The following is a 13,973-nucleotide window of genomic DNA, read 5'->3' as shown; positions in this document are numbered from 1 at the left end:
ACCCCTAAAATGCCCGCGCGAAAAAAACAATTGTCATGGCCGAGCTATGCCACGTCATCACCGACAACAAGCGCTTCGGGCAGTTCTTTTACTACGCCTAAACGAACCGAGCCTCGGCAAAAGGTTTTCAAAAGCGAAACGGCTGCGGGGACACCAACGCCCGAAGATTTTTACCAACAATTTGGGCCGACCTATGTTGGAGATATGGTGAAACGGCAAGCCGAAGTTCTTGCAAATCATTTCCAAAACACATTTTTCACGCCAAAAAGAGAGCTAGAAGAAGGAGCTGTCGGTTATGCAAATCGTGACGACGATTTACAAGAGGAAATTGTCGATGAACAAGAGAATTTAGCGGAGGAAAACGGGGACAATTTAACGGACTTGGAAAACTTGTTTGAGACGGCCTCCGCTAAACAGAAAAACAAGAAAAAAAAGAAAAAACCTCGGAAGAAGAAAGACGAACTCCAAAACTTAGGACCGCTGGTTCCATCTAACGAGAGGAGAAAGAGGCATAATAAATGGCGCGATATTGATTAATAAAAAAAAAATGTAATATTTAGACAAATAAAAAATTGTTTTATTGCGAACAATATCTGTGTACATGTTTTTTTAAATGTAAAGATAAATATAATAAAGCGACATAGTCGTTAAGTTTAAGATTCTGGTCATAGATGGCGTCTAATATCGTCTTTCTAGCTACGCCCTTACAGCGGAGTGATAGGTACAGACAACAATGGACGCCACACAGTTGAAAAAATGGATGTTGAATTTGTTGTTTATTGTAAACAACTCGTTTCCCGTATCGTTTTAAATTAACTTTATAGTATCGCGGCGAATTTCCGTAAGTGCAAAACATTTCCACCGTGTCATTGTTAGAAAAGCACGCTATCCAATGTTCTCCAGCCTCTCCAGCTGCTTCATTATTGAATATAAAGCAAAATTTGGACCTTTTTGGCCGTTCTGGGAGTCTGTTTACTGGGAAGCATCCTAAATAGTAGGGTCGCGTTCTTTTGTCGCAAGTTAAGAGAGCGTTTATTTGCGAAGTGTTCATAATTTAGTCTCGGATAACGAGACTTTTTGTAGTTCGGCGCCGTAAAAAACACCCAAAATTTGCTCCCCCTTTAAATCCGCTACGCGATAGACGGGCGGTGACCTGGGTATGACGTCAACAACTCGAAATATTTCGTCAGTAAAGGTGCCTCCCGAGCTGGTTTTTCTAAATACTCTACTAGCTATAGAAAGACGCACGTGATCGCCAACTTTAAGCCTCGGTGCGTATCGATTAATTCCGTTTGATTTCCCGTACAGTTTATTCCAAATGATTGATTCGTTATCTATATTAACATGAACCGGTGCAATTCCAGTAGTTGAATGAACCCGTTCATTATAGGCTTGAGTAATTAAAGGTAAATATTTAACGTAATTTTTATTCCCCGTGGCCGTAATAACCCGGGCAATTTGTTCCTTAATTGTTCTAATAAAGCGTTCCGCTAAACTAGCCTTATGCTGACTCCTGGCAAAATGTATTTGCACATTGTTTCGTTTCAAGAAGGAGGCAAAGTTGCGCGAACTAAATTCCCCACCGTAGTCCGTGTATATTTTTAAAGGGATCCTCTCTCGAAATATTTTTTTAAAAGCTTCGATAACCTCGCCAGATGTTTTGTTTCTAAGAGGTACTGTCCATCCGTAGCGGCTTAAGACGTCAATGACGCACAAAACATAGCGAACATTTTTATTAAAACGTTTTAATTTCGGTAGATCCAACAAATCAGCTTGAAAAACGTCATCGATAGTCGAGGCGTACACTTGGTTAGTTTTGAATCGGAAACGTCGAAATCGATGTTTCGTATAGGCGGGCTGTTTCTCGAGAAAGGCGATTAATTTTGCTTTTGGCACGTCCGGTAAGGCCTTTTGTAATCTGGCTAGCGACCCATAAGCGGCCGGATTTGCCACGTCGTAATAAATTTTTCTAATTTTAGCATCCATGTCTTGACAAGTATAAATAACGACTAAATGGTTTCCCAATAAACAACTTTATTTAATACACGCAAAGGTATTTTATAAAAACAATATCAGTTAAACAAATACGATATATCAATACATTTATCTTAATAGCCATAAATCAAGGCATTCTTTAAATCGGCAAAACTGTTGACAAAATAAGCGTAAATATCCTAAAGCCGTCGCCGGATCAATAATGGTATCCAAATAATATAACATAGAAGTTAACCAGGAATTGGCCGCCGTTTGTCCATAATTTAAAAGTATTTTAAAATAGGCCATGTATGGGTACATATTATTTGGTTGCTGGACAGCGACGCCATTAAGAAATAATTCTACTTGACAAAATAGCGAGGCAATTATTAAATTTGTCACCGAGACTTTCTTTTCCGCATCTGGAACGACCGTGCCGTCCTCGTGCAAAACGCGAAATTTTAATCTCAAAAGAGTTTTAGTCAAATCATGATAATTGTTAGAGGGAGGAATGATAAATTCTACATATTTAGCATTAGTTAGGGGAGCAATGGGATAATGAGCAGTCATTTTAGTCCCCACAATATTATTATTCACCACTGGCTTTTCAAATACTTCAAAGTCGGAAAGAACACTTTCGTAGGTCGACATGATTAGTCTAGAAAATCGCGTTTAGTGCGTTGCTTAACACGTTTGCTCCGGCTTGTTTTAGCAGTCCTCTTTCGTTTTCGGCCCGTCCCGCTTTGAGTGTTGACGAACCGGTCCACGCCTTTATGTAGTAGGGAATTTATAGATTGTTTGACATTTCTTTTAATCGATTCTCGAGGTGATATTCCGGGGTTTTGGGCATCGCTAATTACTCTACTCGTTAACCCAACAGCTTCGGACGCTAAAGTACTAATGGCCGGCCTAATAAAGGGCGTAATTTTGCGCAATAAAGAATTAAAGATACCGCCCACACTGAAGCGACCTCCGGATTGGAAAACGTTTGCGTGTAAAGCCGGAAGGGAGGATCCTCTTTGGAAATACAGAGTGTATCTATTAGGTACCATTGCTTCTGGGCTATTGACGTCGACGCCTAAAAAACAGTTTAATATATACTTTGCCCAAATTAAACGGAATATTTTCCCCGTAATCGGATTTCAATTCAATTTCAATTTCTTGTATATCGCTGGTTGAAATTGGATAAAAGTCGATATTATTAAATATTTCCTGGTTCTCCTCGTCTAGCAGCGAAAAAGCCGGCATTTTTATGAAACGTAGCAGAGGGGCTTGACCACCACCTACTACCTGTTGCCGAATAATATTGGTATAGACAAACATGGCATCGACGCCTCTCATGATATCCGCGGGGTAATCCGAAGTCTCGTTATTAAGATACCGATCTAATTGATTGGCACTAAAGCCTAGCAGTCTCCCCAGCCCCCTCCCGGGTGTTGTTTTGGGAAACAAAATTGAGACCGTATCGTTCAGTTTTGAAACCGTCACGGTTCCGTCTACATTCTGCGTAAATTTTAGACTTTTTCTATGCATCGGCGACATGGCTTCGCTCATAGCACTTAAAACATCGCTAATATGATAATAAACCCCGGGAGGTATCTCGCACGCGAAATTATCAACTCGTCTGGCTTGAGACCCGGGTAAATACGGTTGGTCAGCATAGTCGGGATCTTCTGGAAATCTATCCACATCGTATTCGCTAGTCCAAAAATTATTATTATCCGTCAATGTCATTGATCTTAATCGGGGATTTACCAAAGCTACTCCCGAGTGACTGTGTTTAAAAAATTCCCCCTCTTCGGGAATGTTAAATAACTTGGCCATTGGTCCAGCTACCGACACGCGAACACCTGGCTCTATTTCGAGACGAACATAGTATCTATTTTCCGTTTCCGTTTTGAGAATGTACATTTTAAAATACTGGCGAGGCATATATTCTTGAACACCCAATAACTGATTTATAATTTTTAAATGTAAAGAGAAGGGAATTACGGCCCCGGTCGCCGTCAAATCGCAGGTATATTCGCCCGCGGGTATTTTAATTTTTGTAAAATTAGTCCTAGTAAATACATACATTAGCGAGTCATGAACGCGATAATTGATAAATGTGTCATTAGTTGTTTTGAAATGCGTAAAATTACGCTCTAAAGGTTTAGTGGATAAAAACGTCCCACCAACGTATTCAGCTTCTAAATTTAATATATCACGCAATTCTTTTGGCAAGAGCATTTCAATTTTTGCCGGACAATGGACTCTAAAATAATGCTCCGCTCCTTGCTTAATAACGCTAAATTCAGCATTGTGCAATCTTAAAGGGTCAAAATTGCGCGCCGTTATTTGGAGGTTTTCGGCAATATCTTCGTAAATCTTATAATCATCTGTCGATCTAAACTCGCCTGACACTTTAAAAAAGAAATAAAGCCAGGGTTCTTCCCAAGGGGTATAGCGCTTTATGGTTCTATTAACTCGATATTCTAGATACGCATTGTTTTCGTTTATGGTATATTCTTGTACCGTCATCCTCAAAGGACCAGATTGATTGCGTCCTGTGTAGTATTTATTTGGGTCAAGATCGAGCAATTTAGCTAGTTGGGGAGAAAATTTAATTTCCACCCATTCCGGTGTTTTAAAATTATACATGATAGCATCACCCCGATTATCTATAATGTGATATGTTACTTCAATTTTTTTAAATACTAATTTTTCTAAAGTACGCGTTACAGCTCGATAAAGCCCTTCGGCGTTTTTCTCTGGCGTTTTACTGGCTCTAAAAGTTTGCGGTAAGAACAATATCTTATAGTTATCATAATCTTCGGGGTTAATTTGCTTAGGCTTTTCAGAAATAGTTGGCTCGGGTTTTTTCTTTGGCGGATCAACCGGCTGCGGAAACAAGGGTTTTTCATCAATCGCTGGTGGGGAGGGGGTCGGTAATACGGGTAGCTCTGGAGATGAGGGGGGTGTGGGCGAAGGTGTGGGTGTTAATGGTTCAAAGGGGGCGAGGGGTCTTGACCGTGGGGGCGGTGGTGGAGTGGAGGGTTTTGGGGGTGGTGGCGGAGAAGAGGCTTTCGGGGCTGGTGGTGCTGGTGCCGGTGGAGGAGAGGGAGGTTTCGGGGGTGGTGGCGGAGAAGAGGTTTTCGGGGGCGGTGGTAGGGTTTGTTTCGGGGCTGGTGGTGCTGGTGCCGGTGGAGGAGAGGGAGGTTTTGGGGGTGGTGGCGGAGAAGAGGTTTTCGGGGGCGGTGGTAGGGTTTGTTTCGGGGCTGGTGGTGCTGGTGCCGGTGGAGGAGAGGGAGGTTTCGGGGGTGGTGGCGGAGAAGAGGTTTTCGGGGGCGGTGGTAGGGTTTGTTTCGGGGCTGGTGGTGCTGGTGCCGGTGGAGGAGAGGGAGGTTTTGGGGGTGGTGGCGGAGAAGAGGTTTTCGGGGGCGGTGGTAGGGTTTGTTTCGGGGCTGGTGGTGCTGGTGCCGGTGGAGGAGAGGGAGGTTTTGGGGGTGGTGGCGGAGAAGAGGTTTTCGGGGGCGGTGGTAGGGTTTGTTTCGGGGCTGGTGGTGCTGGTGCCGGTGGAGGAGAGGGAGGTTTCGGGGGTGGTGGAGGAGAGGAGCGTCTCGGGGGTGGTGGAGGAGGGGTTATTTTGGGTGGTGGTGAAGGTTTTCGTTTTGGAGGAGGGGTTATTTTGGGTGGCTGTGGTTGTACAGGTACTACGGGCTTAGCTGCAGTAATAGGAATTGGAAGAAAGGGAGTAGTTCGCGGTAAAATAGGCATAGATGGGGCTACAGGCTTATATTCCGGTTGAGGTTTTTTTCTTATCGACGGAACTTCGTGGCTTGTTTTACGTTTAATGGCGGCTTTGGGAATGTACTTGTAATCAAATTTTTTTTTAAAACTATCTCCAACATTATCAATTTCGATTTCCACGTAATTATTAGTGTAATTTAAACTTATATTTTTAGCATGCTTTGATACAGGATATTTTGATATATATGGAACATCCTCGTAATTATTCTCTTTAAATTCATATAGCGTGGCCAAGGGGGAATCAGCTGGTATTTTGAACCGTATGTTTTCCTCTCCTAAAACTTGCAGGTAAACGGGAAAGTTTGTATCTAACTGTTTGCCTAGGGCCCCGTCCTTATAATTATTCACTAATTTAAAAGATAATTTGCCTTTTAAATACGGATGACTGTTTACATCATCATTTAACAGCTCGACAAAATTTTGGGGCAGTTCGTACTCTTTGGTCTTGGTATAACGATTGACAGGTATCTCTATTTTTTGATATTCAACAGGCTCTCTAACAGCTGCATAGTTGCCATGGTTTGGGTCACTTACAACCTGAATTTCAAACTTGTTAAACTCTTCGCTTATATTCACCCAATGATTTGGAAATATGATTTCTGCCAGCCCAACTTCATAATCGCTACTCAAGTTAAGAGGTTGATGCAAATAATTTTTAAAACTTGATTGGGTATTGTTTGGGTATATATCTAAACACGTATTAGACGCTAAAGTTAAAAAAATGTCGTCATTCATGACTAACGCCTGTTTATCAACTAACCCCAACTTCTTAAACAAACCTTATTTTATACATAAATTTCATAAAAAGATCGGCCATAGCTCGGTAGACTGGCCGGGATTTGAACTCGCCACCTTTTTGGGTATTACATTAGTAGACCCTGCCTTTAACCACTGAGCTATGGACGATCTTAAAATACACGCCGTTTATCTTCATCAAAAAACTTTAAAAATTCTTAAACTTTTAAAGTCGTTACCCTTGAAAAATCTACGTAGCTAGGTAATTGACCTTACCCGATTCCGATAAAAAAGACAACGCCCTGGTTAGATTGAGCCGGTTTCAACCTGTTTTTAAGCGGTTATTATATAAGACACGCGGCTTTAATAGTACGTTTCAGGGTGTGGCCAATAAAAAAATAAATTTCTTGAAAGCATTGCCTCTAAACTAAGGTTTCCCACAGTTCGGTTCAAATCGGTTTTGGAGTAAAACTGAAACTGAACTGAAACTTTTCAGTTAGGATTTTCAAGAACTGAAACTGAACTGAAATTATCAGTTCGGTTGAGCCAAGAAACCGAACTGATCAGTTCAGTTTTCAGTTATAACTGAACTGAACCGAAAACCCCAGATTGTGACTATTAACCGCTAACTTTTTCTACTACTACTAAATATTTTGGAATCGTTAAAAGCCATACCTTATGAGTTATGTTTATTTCACAAACTACTAATTATTAACATTGAACAATTTAACTTTGACTATATAACTAATTATGATACCCTTTTTCTAATGTTGCTAATTTAAATAAGAACTGCGTAGCAGTTCTTATTGAGATTAACAACATTAGAAATATTAAAATACCATGGATCAGAAATTCAATATCTACGATATGATACCCTTTTTAGTTACTAATTATTGGTATTCTTTTAGCCTGTGTCTCTCTGCAGAGGGTCCCAGCTAATCACGGGACTTAAATTAATAGCTTATTTTTATGCATAATTAAATATACGCGACATAAATGATGAAATATACGCGACTCTAATAAGGTAACTTTACGCGACACATCCCCCAAAATATCATACAGCATGCAATACTAAACGACGCCAGTTTTCTATTGTTCTACTAATGTTTGCGGGAACGTATTGATATCGTTTCTCGCGATAGATCGAAAGAGTACTTAACTATCTCTTCAGTTCAGTTTTTATCAGTTCAGTTTAAGAAATAAACCGAACCGAACTGAAAACTGATCAGTTTGGAGATGTGCAAACTGAAACTGAACTGAAGCAATCAAATCAGTTTAGTCCCTAAACTGAAACCGAAAATAACTGAACTGAACCGAAAACTGAACTGTTTGAACTGAACTGTGGGAAACCTTACTCTAAACCTCTTTTAATATTAAATTTGCCCTTCGTATTTTCGGATATAAGCTCCGTGTTTCGTAAAGAAAGTTATCAGTTGCTCAGCTATGCTCTTAAAAGTCCAGCTAACGATGTCTTGCTTTAACTCGTGCCGGTTTTGCTGGGTGAGTAAAGACCAAACTCAATTTTCCAACGGAAAAGGGACCAATTTCGATTTCTCTAGCTGTCTCTTCTCGGGCATCGCCTGAAAAGGGACCAATTTCGATTCATGGGCTAGATTTACGTAGCTTTTCAGTACAATCATTTGGTCGCACCGAAAAGCTGCGTAAATTTGTGTAAAGTCGCATTTTTTTGGCCCACCACTCAACATCGACCATAGTTCGTGACCAAATGCAGGAGATTAATGTCAAAAATCCAGAGAATTTGGTCACGGACTAAGAAACCAGGTGGAATAATGTTGAGGAAGTTCATGAATCGACCTTCATTGCAGCGTCATTTGCGTCCATACAACGGACTATTGCAATGAAGGAAAATCTAATTTAAGTTAAGTCCTGCTACTTCTTCCGCGGCAAGACTTAATTTGACGTGTTTTCCATTGGTCTCTTGAAAGTTGCGTAAAATTTGTGTAAAGTCGCCTCAGCCATCAGGATGCACGAGCAAAGCCTTTTGGTTGTGGTTCGATTTCATTCGCAATGTCGGGCTGACGCTGCAATGAAGGAGAAGTTCTGGCCCAAACAACCAGACCAGAACAAGAAGACCAGGCCTCGCAGTGGCTCGGATGTAACTTCCTTCGGGAGGTAAAGGGTCAACGAAGAATTTTATCGGCCCGTACAACCCGACAAGCCCTGCCAGCGCATAAGGTTCTGCGTACCCTGCACCAAATGGAGCACGTTCTTTTCAGTGAGGCCTTGACTTCGATGTCCTTCTCAAACTTAACAGCTGTTCGCTCGATCAACGTGGATACGATTCGGAGCCGAAATGCCCAAGATCTTCCTAAATCAAGCTGATAGCCGACGCCCCGCTGGAGTGAAGGCCGCGTTGATGTCGCGAAATTGTTAATAAAACGCGGCGCTAATTAAGATTTCAACTAAAATATCAAGTTTTGAAAATCAACATTACGCTAGAGACAAGAACAATTACCTTCAAAATTACGATTTAAAGAGTGGCTTTCATTAGCGGTAAAAGTGGCGGTAAATATTTTTGTTTTTTAATTTAGAATTCAGTATGTAACACATCCAGCAAGAAGTTCGTGTTTTTTTTGTGTCTTCTCCGTGGCGATTACAAAGATGGTCGACCCGTTAAGATTTCGACCAAAATATTAAGTTTTGAAAATCAAAATGTCCCTTTGAACAAGATGCTTTTTACGTCAGAGATAAAAACAACTACCTTCAAAATTACGATTTAAAGAGTGGTTTTTATTAGCGGTAAAAGTGGCGGTAAATATTTCTGGTTTTAATTTAATCTTTGTTTATATTAATATTCTTGTTATTCTCTATTTATATTCTTGTTATTCTCTATTTATATTCTTGTTATTCTCTATTTTATTGTATATATTATTTGGTATTTGTTATTAAAAAATCTTTATTTATATATTTGTCTTTGTTTCTCAGACATACTTTAAAGGTTTATGGCGGGAAATTCAAACAAGAATCTTACAAAATAACTAGACCGGTTTATTTAAAGAACTACAGCCTCCGAGGGTTAAGCCGAGCTTGTTTTGGGGGAAAAATGGGTAAAACCCCTCTAAAGAGTCATAGCATGCTGGAAGGTAGGGCTGGTCAGGTAGGAGTTTAGCTTAATCTTTGGGTGGAAGTTTGGTGGATGGGGAGAGGGCAGCCATCTTGGGGTGGCGGCCATCTTGGATCCATGCGTATTTGGATAGTCCCTACTACTTTTGTATACATCACTAGACAATGACAAGAAAATTTATCGTTAATCAGTTGAGGATCTTGTACAGTTGGCAATGGCTTCGCCGTCTCGCGTTTTTACGTGATTCATTTTCAATTAAAAAAGGGGGAGGGGATAGACATCACTAGACAGTGAGAAGTACGGTTTAAAGGAACAGTGACGAATTTAAATATTCGAAAACTAAATTCAGAACTGACCTGAAATTTCTCCACACGTTTATGATTCCAAGTCATGGCTAGGAATAACTTCATTTTTAAGACTGCGGTCATTTTGAATAAAAACGAAAACGCAAGAATCACCCAGTTTTCCCACACAATTAGTTTTTTCACGGAATGATGGAACAGCATTGAATAATAATTTAAAAGTCATTCACGGTACCTTTAAGGAGTCTTGTAGGAAGTGAGTTCTGGTTTTTGTTTGTACGTAAAACCTAGGTAGATCGAAAAGAAATGTCAAGTGAACATCAAAACATAATACCTGATATTTCATTTTATTTCATTCTTGATGTATTGTTTACGAGATGAATTTTTTGAATTTATACGAAATTTATGGAAATGTTTGGAACGGAGCCTCCGAGATGAACTAGGCCCATGCGTGTCGCGTAGCGAGAATATTTTTTTAACCAATTTAGTTCGCCGTGGTTTTACGCTTGGGGGCGCTTATATTACCGTAAAATAAACAAAGTTCAACCCCGTGACCCTGTCGACTGCTTGGGTATTTGAGCCAAGGTCGCGGATTGTAAGTATGCGTTTTTATTACTCTTACTGAATTATATTTTAATTGAAATAATTTATTTTGTTGTCATCAATACAATCTAACCGAAAGATTCAATAAAAAGTGAATAGTCCCCAAAGAAATTTACGTTAATTTTAGGGTATTATCCCATTGGACCGAATCCCATTCGACCGAAACCGCTTTTTGGTTTTTTATGGAGAATATATTTAAATTTCCAGCCCAATGGCGGGTTTCTGCTGAATGGGAATTTATTTGAAAGAATTAGTTAATTAAATGTCTGTGAGGATTTCGAATCACCGCAGCAGCATGGTAGAATATCAGGCTTTTAATTCAGAGGCTCGGGTTCAAACCCAGAGAAGGAAATTGTAAGTTAGGTTAGGTTAGGTTAGGCTAATAATATTTTATAAATCATTTAACTATTCTACGCCTTTTCTAAAATATTTATGTTTAGCTTCATTGACTTCTCAAATAATATGCCTTTTCCAAAACATTACTGTTATATTTGGTTAGGTTTGGTTTGGTTAAGTTAGGTTAGTAATATTTTATAAATCATTTAACAATGTTACGCCTTTTTCAAAATATTGATGTTTTATACCTTCATTGACTTCTCAAATATTATGCCTTTTTCAAAACTTTACTGTTATGTTAGGTTAGGTTTGGGTTCGTTATGTTAGGTTAGTAATATTTTACAAATCATTTTACTATGGTACGTCTTTTCCGAAATGTTCATGTTTAGCTTCATTGACTTCTCAAATAATATGCCTTTTCCAAAACATTACTGTTATGTTAGGTTTGGTTAGGTTAGGTTTGGTTTGGTTTGGTTTGGTCAGGTTTGGTTAGGTTAGGTTTAGGTTAGGTTAGGTTTGGTTTGGTCAGGTTTGGTCAGGTTTGGTTAGGTAAGGTTAGGTTTAGGTTAGGTTAGGTTAGGTTAGGTTTGGTTTGGTTTGGTTAGGTTTAGGTTTGGTTTGGTCAGGTTTGGTTAGGTTTGGTTAGGTTTAGGTTAGGTTTGGTTTGGTTTGGTCAGGTTAGGTTAGGTTAGGGTAGGTTAGGTTAGGTTAGGTTAGGTTAGGTTAGGTTAGGTTAGGTTAGGTTTGGTTAGGTTAGGTTAGGTTTGATTAGGTTAGGTTAGGTTAGGTTAGGTTAGGTTTGGTTAGGTTTAGGTTAGGTTTGGTTTGGTCAGGTTTGGTTAGGTTAGGTTAGGTTTAGGTTAGGTTAGGTTAGGTTAGGTTAGGTTTGGTTTGGTCAGGTTTGGTTAGGTTAGATTAAGTTTAGGTTAGGTTAGGTTTGGTTAGGATTGGTTAGGTTAGGTTAGGTTTAGGTTAGGTTTGGTTTGGTCAGGTTTGGTTATGTTAGGTTAGGTTAGGTTAGGATAGGTTAGGTTAGGTTAGGTTAGGTTAGGTTTGGTTTGGTTTGGTTTGGTTAGGTTTAGGTTTGGTTTGGTCAGGTTAGATTAGGTTAGGTTTGGTTTGGTCAGGTTTGGTTAGGTTAGGTTTGGTTAGGTTTTGGTTTGGTTTGATCAGGTTTGGTTAGGTTAGGTTAGGTTAGGTTTGGTTTGGTTTGGTCAGGTTTGGTTAGGTTAGGTTAGGGTTAGGTTTAGGTTTAGGTTTAGGTTAGGTTTGGTTAGGTTAGGTTACTTCTATTATTCGAACCTTACAGGAGGGATTTCTACAATTATAGTAACTAGTTTTATCCTTTTTCTTATTCAATTGAAACAAGTAGCCATTATTAATATAAAGAAAGCCGCCTTTATTAGCAATTCTCTCAGTTATCAGTCACTCTTAAAGTTAAATTTTACATTTCAAACATCAATATATATATACAACGAAAACTGTAGGGAAAAAAAAAAGACTTAAAAAAAGTGAAAACGTTTGCTTTTTAAATTTTGATATATATTTTCCCCAAACCGCACATTTGGGCTGTTTTCGGTTGAATGTGAAACGCGTTCGGTCGATTGGGATTCGATCGAATGGGACACAAGCAATTTTAGGATGAAACTTTTCTATATTGCGAAAATTTTATGACTGACCCCTAAAATATCAACGATAATTTAAGGAAGACCCCTGTCACAACGGTAGTATAAGCGCCATCTCGTACACATATATGGTGAAAATATTTTCCTTAACAAACTGGATATTTATTCCCACATAAAATTTGACATGCATGGGCCTAGTTCATTTCGGAGGCTCCGTCTGGAACATCAATCACTTTCAGTACGTGAACTATACTCCCCTTAGACTGTAGTTGTCCAGACAATGAGGGGTGTAGTGTTGGTATATTATTTCGCCAGTTATTTCTTATAAGAGCCCAAGTGAGATTTGTTCTTGATTTTTGGGACACTCTTGAATAACTTCTTTAGACCAATCAGACTCTGGAGTCACTAAACTCGATGAGCTTTTCTCTTCGGCGGTGGAAAAATCATATTTAATTATTAATTTTAATCTAATCTAGATTTGTGTTCGTTATGGAGGTGATTGAGATGTTGAAAATAAAATAATATCAAATAGGGTCGAGATTTGTCCAGAAATAACCAATGTCTGGCATCTTCCCCTCGCTCTGTAGTGTGTTACAGTAGATCAAAAATAGGCCAACAGAAAAACGGAGTCAAACTCTCATCTGAAGTTGATGGAATAGTGTATCGAAATCATAAACAGCCTGGTGAACATTGCGCCATTTGTCAATTCCATGGTTACTCAGGGTGTAATGTAAGGTACCAATGAGGCTGTTAAATCTCTCTGCTGTTTGTAGTGAACCAGTTACCCACCAATAATGACGTCATCATAAAGGCAATGGTTTGCAAAGCATATATCATGTATTTATCGCTTCTCGGCCTTTTATTGTCAAGTTGAAAAGCGTTATTTACAAAAACAAGATTGAAGTCATGATTTTTACCACCACTGATGTAAGAAATTGAATAATTGTAAGTTTACAAACTAAAGCCAATAATCAAAGTTTTATGACTTGTAGAGAAATAAGTTATAACTCTCAGACATCGAAGTTAAAATGATATAAACAGAGATTTTTGCAATACACTTTTAAAATACGAATTGCGCCTCAAGCCGAGTCTTGTGGTTGTACTTACCAGCCAAGAGAAGCGATGACAATGAACAGTTTCGGCGAGAGTTTGTCGTTGGTTAGTAGGAGGAACTTATAGTGTTGGCAATGTTTATGTCGACGTACGTTTTTAAAGGATCCTTTTTGATTTAAATACCGGGGCCAGAGAAAATATATTTGACAAGATGACAAGACAGTGCAGTCAAGACTGTCAAGTTTAAAAGGATATTGAAGAAAGTAATTATTATTTTGCCTTAACTATCAATGAAAGTGATCTAAACTCTATTTAACACTGTCATCTTAAAATGGCTTTCTTCGGAACAGTAATTGAAACGAATTTAATCTTGGAAACTACATAATTAAACATTATGATATTTTGATAATATCTTCTAAAATGTCTTCTTGATAAATAATTAGATACTGTTTCACCATCCCTTTAACGACT

The 13,973-nt window shown here is 39.0% G+C and overlaps 2 long non-coding RNA genes across 2 annotated transcripts; both read left to right on the top strand.

Moving 5' to 3' along the window:
* The first annotated feature begins 5,502 nt into the window (after window positions 1-5,502).
* On the top strand, window positions 5,503-6,914 carry LOC149707928 (uncharacterized). The gene is made up of 2 exons (XR_016380697.1): window positions 5,503-6,051; window positions 6,255-6,914. It is a non-coding gene; the product is annotated as an uncharacterized LOC149707928 (long non-coding RNA).
* Window positions 6,915-7,858: 944 nt separating this feature from the next.
* On the top strand, window positions 7,859-9,424 carry LOC149707927 (uncharacterized). The gene is made up of 2 exons (XR_016380695.1): window positions 7,859-7,998; window positions 8,058-9,424. It is a non-coding gene; the product is annotated as an uncharacterized LOC149707927 (long non-coding RNA).
* Window positions 9,425-13,973: the final 4,549 nt, after the last annotated feature.

The sequence above is a fragment of the Phalangium opilio genome, unplaced genomic scaffold (genome assembly GCF_054372755.1).
Source record: "Phalangium opilio isolate 3A_F unplaced genomic scaffold, DU_Popi_V2 ptg000013l_1, whole genome shotgun sequence".
Lineage (NCBI taxonomy): Eukaryota > Metazoa > Arthropoda > Arachnida > Opiliones > Phalangiidae > Phalangium > Phalangium opilio.
This window is presented reverse-complemented; position numbering and strand designations above follow the sequence as displayed.